Here is a 7,436-nt window from a genome sequence, read left to right on the forward strand (position 1 = left end):
AGGAAACTGCTGTGCAAATTAAAAAAAAAAAAAGACTGAGCAAACATGGCACGCTTAGGAACTCTGCCCAGAAAAGAAGGACATACTACAAAAATAGCATTTTTCAAACAATGACTGATATGTTTATATAACTTACCACAGCCATGGCTTCAGCCTTTACGGCACTTAGCGTCCACTCCAAGATGCTATCTGCAATCAGCTAGTGTCCAAAGTTTTCCCACATAAACCAATGAGAAAAACAAAGTTTGAATTAAAATGAAAAGAAAAGAGAAACTGTGATTAAGTAAATTAAGACTTCAAAGGCTTAAGTCAGTGCAGATATTCACCAACATCCGGACACACATACAGTTTGTAGCAAACAATTTATGGTTGTAGAAAATTCCTTAACCCCTAGAAAGGGAGATTCCTTTCTAATATAAGGCACAGTATTTTAAAGCTTATTGATTTTATTTTTTAACAAATGTATGTATGAATGTATAGATAGATAGACAGGCAGGCAGACAGCCAGCCAGACAGTTGGATAGGGGGTTTGCTTTCTTGTCCTATGATACCTGCCTTAAATTGGAAAGATTGAAGGAGTCCTTAGTTGGCAATAACTTTTTAAAATCACACGATTTCTTTGTGTGTGCATGAAATTAGTATTGTCAGTCCTCCATATGGGTCCTGGATCTGAACTCATATCCTTCAGTCATCAGCCTTGGTGGCAAGGCCTTTACTTGCTGACCTGTCTTATCAGCCTCAATTGTGAATTTTACATTGACTAAACCAACAGTTTAACAATAACAGTGTTTTAGAAGAAAAATAGAGATGAAGTGTTGAAATAGGATTTTATATGAAGACTTAAAAAGTTTAATATCATACAAAATACTCTGTATGCACAGCCACATGGAGAACTAAAATAAGATTGCAATAAAATCCTTGTTACCTGTGAAACACACACTCACTTCTTCTAACAATGCCTTCTATGTATCATTTACACAATCATTACGTTAACACTGAGGAATCTTAATATTCAATGATTTAATGTTTCAGGATTCTCAAATTCTTTGGCTCATGATGGAGAAAGAACACACCGACAAACCCATCATAAATTGAAGTCTGTAATTCACAGCCTCACTTAATACACACAAACTAATTAAACACTGAAGCTGAGCAACAAGGTACACTGAGGAGTGTCTGCTGTTTACCTGCGTGATTCCGTGCTGACTGGAAGCCCTGGCTCACCGCCCAACATGAGGCATTTCTCACCATCAGCAGAGAAGAGAGCAAAAGTGAAAAGCTGAAGCCTCAGTTTCTACAGAATGCATATGCATTCATGCGTCTGTAGAGTGGAAAAAATTGTGAGTTGAACCAGAGTAATGTACACACACACACACACACACACACACACACACACACACACACACACACACACACAGTCTTTAAAAGTGAGAGGGAATTCAGACATTTCAACTGGAAAAATAATGAATGACTTGTATCCATTAACGTATATTACAAAGGAGCCAAACTCTTAAAAATAATTTCAGCTTTGAATAAATTTCTTTCTTGATCAAAGTGATTCTGTTGAGTTTCTCTGTACTCTGTTTGAGTGTTTGGGAGGAGTAGGGAGGAAGTAGGAGCATATGTCTGGGCAGGTGCTTGGAAGGAGTGAAGAGGACAGACTCATTGCTGGCTGGCAATTAGGAGCTCAGCCTGGGATCTTCGGGGATAGTTTGATAGTTAGATAGGTAACATTGAAAATGCCTCAGACTTTTAAAAAGTGAAATTGCTTGAGAATCTATGGAACTTAGATATTGTTCTAAAGGCATGTAGTTTCTCATTCACAGTATTTCTTTCCTCCGTAATAGTTACTATTAGTTTTATCATCCCATTTTTGTTTTAAAATTGAGGTAAAATCAGTTAGTAATTTATTTATTTGTTCATTCCTTCATTCATTTGTCTATTTACTTCGTTTGGGAAGAGTCTCGTGTTGCTCAGGCAACCCTGATGAATTCCAACCCTGGAATTCATCATGTACCTGAGTCTGCCTTGGAACTTCTGATCAGCTTGCCTTTGAGTACTGGAAGCATCTTATCATATCCAGCTTAGGTCATGATTTACAACAAATAGAATTGTATTTATTGTCACCCAGGCCTGGTTTCCTGACTGAGATGCTGATAAGGTCTTCCTTTTCATCTGAACTAGGGAAAATATAATGAGGGCTTTGCAAAGTCGATCTATGCAGGTGGCCCAGCCTAATGTCAGACCTGAAGGTGACAGTTCTTTCCCTGGGTGATAATTATGTAGGAAAAAGCATAGGGCTTTATTTAAAAATCAAAATCGGTCTGTCATAAAGGAGCAGAGCTCATACCTAGAGGGAAGGTTCAAAAAGTGGCATGACCTTGTGCTATTTGAGGCTTTGAGACATTGAGAGAGAGACCTCAGAAACTGGTCTGTTTATCAACCCAGAGGAGTGAACATTGGCATATATGGGAGGCTTAGATTCCAGACTCAGCTATTAGTGAGTCAAGAGACTCTAAGTATGTCATGAGGATATTAGGCAATCTGTTAAAAACAAAAACATTATGCCTAGATGTTTTAAAGGTAAGATATTTTAAACCCCTGGTGTTATCCACTTTTGTCACTAAACTAGGAAAGCAAAGCTATTTGCTGTAGTTCTAATTTTTTTTCCTAGTCCATCTAAAAAGTTGATTGATTTTTGAAAATGTGGTAGAAAGGTGGTGAGAAAAGTGTTGTGTGGGCTAAAGAGGTGGATCAGCAGTTAAAACCACTTGTTAGTCTTCTAGAGGAAGCAAGTTGGTTCCTAGAACCACGTCTGGTGGCTTACATCCACGCATAACTCCAACTATAAGGGATTTTGTTGCAGGAAGGCTGCTTGTTCATTTCCCAGCTGCCCAGACTCCCAACATAATCACACAGAAACCATATTATTTAAATCACTGCATGGTCCAGTAGCTCTAGCTTCTTATTTGCTAACTCTAACATCTTAATTTAACCCATCTTCATTAATCTGTGCATCACCACAAGGTCATGGCCTACCAGCAAAATTTCAACATGTCTGTCTCCAGCATTGGCTCCATTGCTTCTCCCTGACTTGCCTCCTTTCTCCCAGCATTCAGTTTAGTTTTCCACACTTAGCTCTACTCTGCTTTACCATGGGCTCAAGACAGTTTTTTTAAAATAAGCATACAGAGGGGAATCCGACATCAGAATCTCATGCCCCTTTCTGTTCTCCATGGACACCTGTGCGTGCACCCTCACTCAGACACACATATATACCAATAAACAATAAGAAACGTGTCTTTTAGCCTTGTTGTCTACTGCTGTGAGGCCATCTGAAAGTAAGCATAATAAAGTATTAATAAACTATCATGAGTTTCTTCACTGAAAAGGGTGAGTTTAAGAAATATGAAAATATTCAGCATTTTTTTCCACAAAGAATTTTATAGCTTCTGTAATTTTTCTTTCATTATCTTTAGAAACTTGCCAGCATATTGGTGGTTAGAAACTTCATTTCTTTAAGACTTCAACAAGTACATCTTTTTAATGTTGGCACTTATACAACCGATTTGCCTATTTGAAAGTAGAGGGTTTTTGAGAGAAATAAAAATGAAAAACAAAAACAGTTTGGCCTCATGCTCTTTTCTCAAGGTCTTCCTGTAACTGTTTCACCTATCTTTTTCAAATAGGTTCAGAGTTTCTGGTTCCGAGGTGGCACATGCTTATCAACTGGTGGCCGAATATGGTAAGACTGGCAACTGAGCTTGTGTAACCGACTTTCCGGTCCAATTTTTTTTTTTTTGCCACCATAATTATGAATAACTCACATAGCTCTGTAAATGATCCCTTGTTTTCTGAGTCTAGGATTCTATGTTCCACCCCATTTGATTTAGAAGCTCCAAGTTTCTTTCTTGGATTGCATTACTAATTTGTAGGTTGGGAACAGGGGATGTGGAATAAATAATGAGGAAAATGCAACCTCTGTAGCTCTTATGACTTCAGAAACTTTGATATTTTACCACACTTAGTTTACTTTTGCCAGAATCCCAGGAGGAGGAGGAGGTCAGGCTGCTGGCAAAGGAGATGATTTGAAAACTAGAAGCCTAAACAGTGTAGTGCAAATATTTCCTGATTAAACAAAATAAAAAGAGAAGGTCAGCACCTCAAACATGGAAACATGTGAACTTATTCTGCTGAAAGATTGGCTCCACAGTTCAAATGAGGTTTGCATGGTCTCTCTGGAAGCACACCACAAACTAGACATATATAGTTCAGGTGAGGTTTGCATGGTCTCTCTGAAATCACACCATAAACTAGACATATAAAGGGAGACTTTTCATTTCCAAAAATTTCACACAGGCTCATGTTTCATTAATGCTAGAATTTTAAACCCCAAAGTATTTTCTTAAATTGTATTTTAAAAATAAAGCATTAGATTAATATAAAGTTAGAGTAATTTTATATTTTAATGTATTATCCCTTCTTTTTCTTTCTTATTTTGGCTTAGAAAAAAATGAAAACAATTACTTTTTTGAAATAGTTTTTCATATACCATGATATCCTAGGATGGCTAGGAACGTTCTCTGTTTTGGGAGAATTTTTTTTTTGATTGAGTTGAACAAGGGCAACAACAGAAGACATACAAAAGTAGATGAGGCAAAGCTCTGGAGGGCTCAACCCCACACAAAGAACTATAGGCAACTGGGGATATGTTTAAATTTCTCATGCATCTGTCTTTACCTCCCTAGTACTGGAACTGCCACCACTAACTAGTTCATGCACTGCTGGGGGCAGGTCTACCTTCATGGGTGCTGGGAAAACTCTTCACCAACTGAGCTCACCAGACCAAAATACTTATTTTTAAGACCTTTATTCTAAGAAAAATAGCTTTCCTAAAGTGATTTTTATAAATATTTTCTTTCAAACTACACTACAAGTAGCTGGAAGTCAATCCAAAATCAAATCTATTTGATGTGCTAGAAAGAAAAAAAAAAGGCAGCAAAGGGGTAACAAATTGGGAGGAAAGAAAGAGAAGGGCTTTGTTTTTCTTGTAAAAGTAAAATTTATTAACAACCACCTGAACCAGCTTCAGTTATGTCTACATGCGGTCATAGTACAGATTTATCCTCTTTTATTTTTCCGTGACTTGAGCAGAGCTTCATGAAGCTGGTTAATTTCCAAATTGGATGGAAAAATGCAGCAGTGAAGTCAGGCACGTGTCTTCTGAAGACAGACTGCCAAGACCAGCAATGACTGGTGGGGCGGGGCAGGGTGAGGGCTGGGGAAAGGGAGTAGGGAGGGGAGATTGGAGCTTCAGAATGTGGTGTCTCTTCAGGTTGCTTGTGGCAAGCTTCTGGCTGGCATTCACATATAGTTCTAGAACATGTTCTTATTGCCTTGCCAGTGGTCGGTCTCTGGGTTCGTGTTCATGTAAATAAGCAGTCCGAGTGTTCACACGTAAAGTAGCTCCATTCTCAACACAGGACTGGCATTGGGAAATGGTAATAACTGAGGCTGGACAGGAGATCATTTCTATCACTGCATTACCCACCGCCTCCTGGGCTCATTGTTTGGTCCTACTCATATCTGCTTCCTTTGTGAGTTCTTGTGTCCCAGAACATGTTAAACTTTGGATTCCACTTCCCTAGGCTTCTTATCTCTGCTGGGAAGACTCTGATAAACTAACATCTACTGAATTGTTTAATGTCAAATAATAGCTACTATCTTGCCCATCGAAGACTGTGGTTTTACATGCTAAGAGCATTCAGAGTCTCAACTTGAATGAATAAGGTTAGATATTTTATGTAACATTATGTAATAGTGAAACTGCTTAATAGAGAGAACGTTTTAGACCAAGTAATATCCAAAAATGATTCATTCCCCTTTCTGGACATGCTCTTCAAACCTGGTATCAAGCATTTACAAAATGTAGATGGTTTGACTACTAGACATACAAACTTAGGTTTTATACTTTTTCTATTGGACATAATGCTTCAATAAGTAGGGGAATCACTTTTCTCTTTGAGATAATAATTTAATTTCATTTGGATAGATACCCAGAAGTGAGATCGATGTATCATTCCCAATAGGTTCATCTACAATGTGATCACTACACTTTCACAATCATGGAGATTTGGGAAATTTGGAAGAAAAAGACTGCTATGATATGTGTATTTTAGAGGGCACTGTGCTCATGAAGTCGCAACAACTTAGTCACCCAAACAAGACCAGCACAATGGCAATAGTATTTCACACCTGGCAGAGTAGAAAGAATGCTCACAAGGACTTACCTAGAATGAAGGGCTCTACCCAGTTGCTGAAAGAGGACTATATGTCTTCTGCAGAGAAGAATCCTCTCTGATAGATTATCCAATCCTAAGTGGAAAGCTCTAAATACATACACACATGTGAAACACTAAATTGATTTAGCAGGACATTTTACGTATTATACATACGCTCTATATTAGATAAGTGTGTGTAAAATTAAGGAGGAGTTAATCAGTTTGAGAGGGAGGAGAGGGACGTGAGAAGAGTTGGAGGGTGAAGGGAAAATGATGTAAATACAGTATTCATGTATGAAATACTTAAAAATTAAAGTAGATATTTAAATCCTGGTAATTAGTGAACATGCTGTGGTGAAACCCATTATTTTGCATGCTAATATAAAAGTTAATACAGTATTTTAAGAGATTGGTAGTTTATATGAAAGATTTACTTTTGTTTTTGAATAAAAATTAAAATGCATTTATTTATTTATTTATTTATTTATGCAAATGTGGGGGGTATGTGTGCTGCACTGCATACATGGAAATCCGAGGATAACTTGTAGTGTCAGCTCTCTTCTACTTTGCAGGTCCCAAAGGTGAAACTCTTTTTGACAAGCACTTTTGCCCACTGAGCTTCTTGGAGACTTGTTTCTCTCAGTTGTTAACCATATATATATACTTTGCTGGAATTCTTTGCCTACCTTATAAATCAGTTTTATATTTTCATTTTTTTTACTCTCAAGTTATGTGACTTCTTTATGGATTTAGAATATCAACATCTTATCAGAGCTATAGTTTATGAATAGGTTCTCTAATTCATATGCTGCCTTTTAATTTTGCCAATTGCTTCCTCTGTTTGGCAGCAGTTTTTAGTGTGGTGTAGTCTTGCTTGTTTATTCTTGCCTGTGTTACCAGTCCTTTTGATATCCTCTCCAAAACAGTCACTGCTAGATTAGTATCAAGGAGCTTTTCTTCTTTGTTTCTTCCTGGAGTTCTGTGGGTTTGGGCCTTATACTTCAGACCTTAATCCACTTCAAGTTAGCCTTTGCACACATTGTAGGACAAGGCTCCTTCCCAGCTCTCCTTCTTCCCTCACTCCATCACCCAGCCTCCAGTACCAGCAGGCATTACCTGGGACCACTCCAGGTACACAGGCCAAGGAGACAGATA

Source organism: Myodes glareolus, chromosome 23, assembly GCF_982192425.1.
Source record: "Myodes glareolus chromosome 23, mMyoGla1.1, whole genome shotgun sequence".
NCBI classification, from domain to species: Eukaryota; Metazoa; Chordata; class Mammalia; order Rodentia; family Cricetidae; genus Myodes; species Myodes glareolus.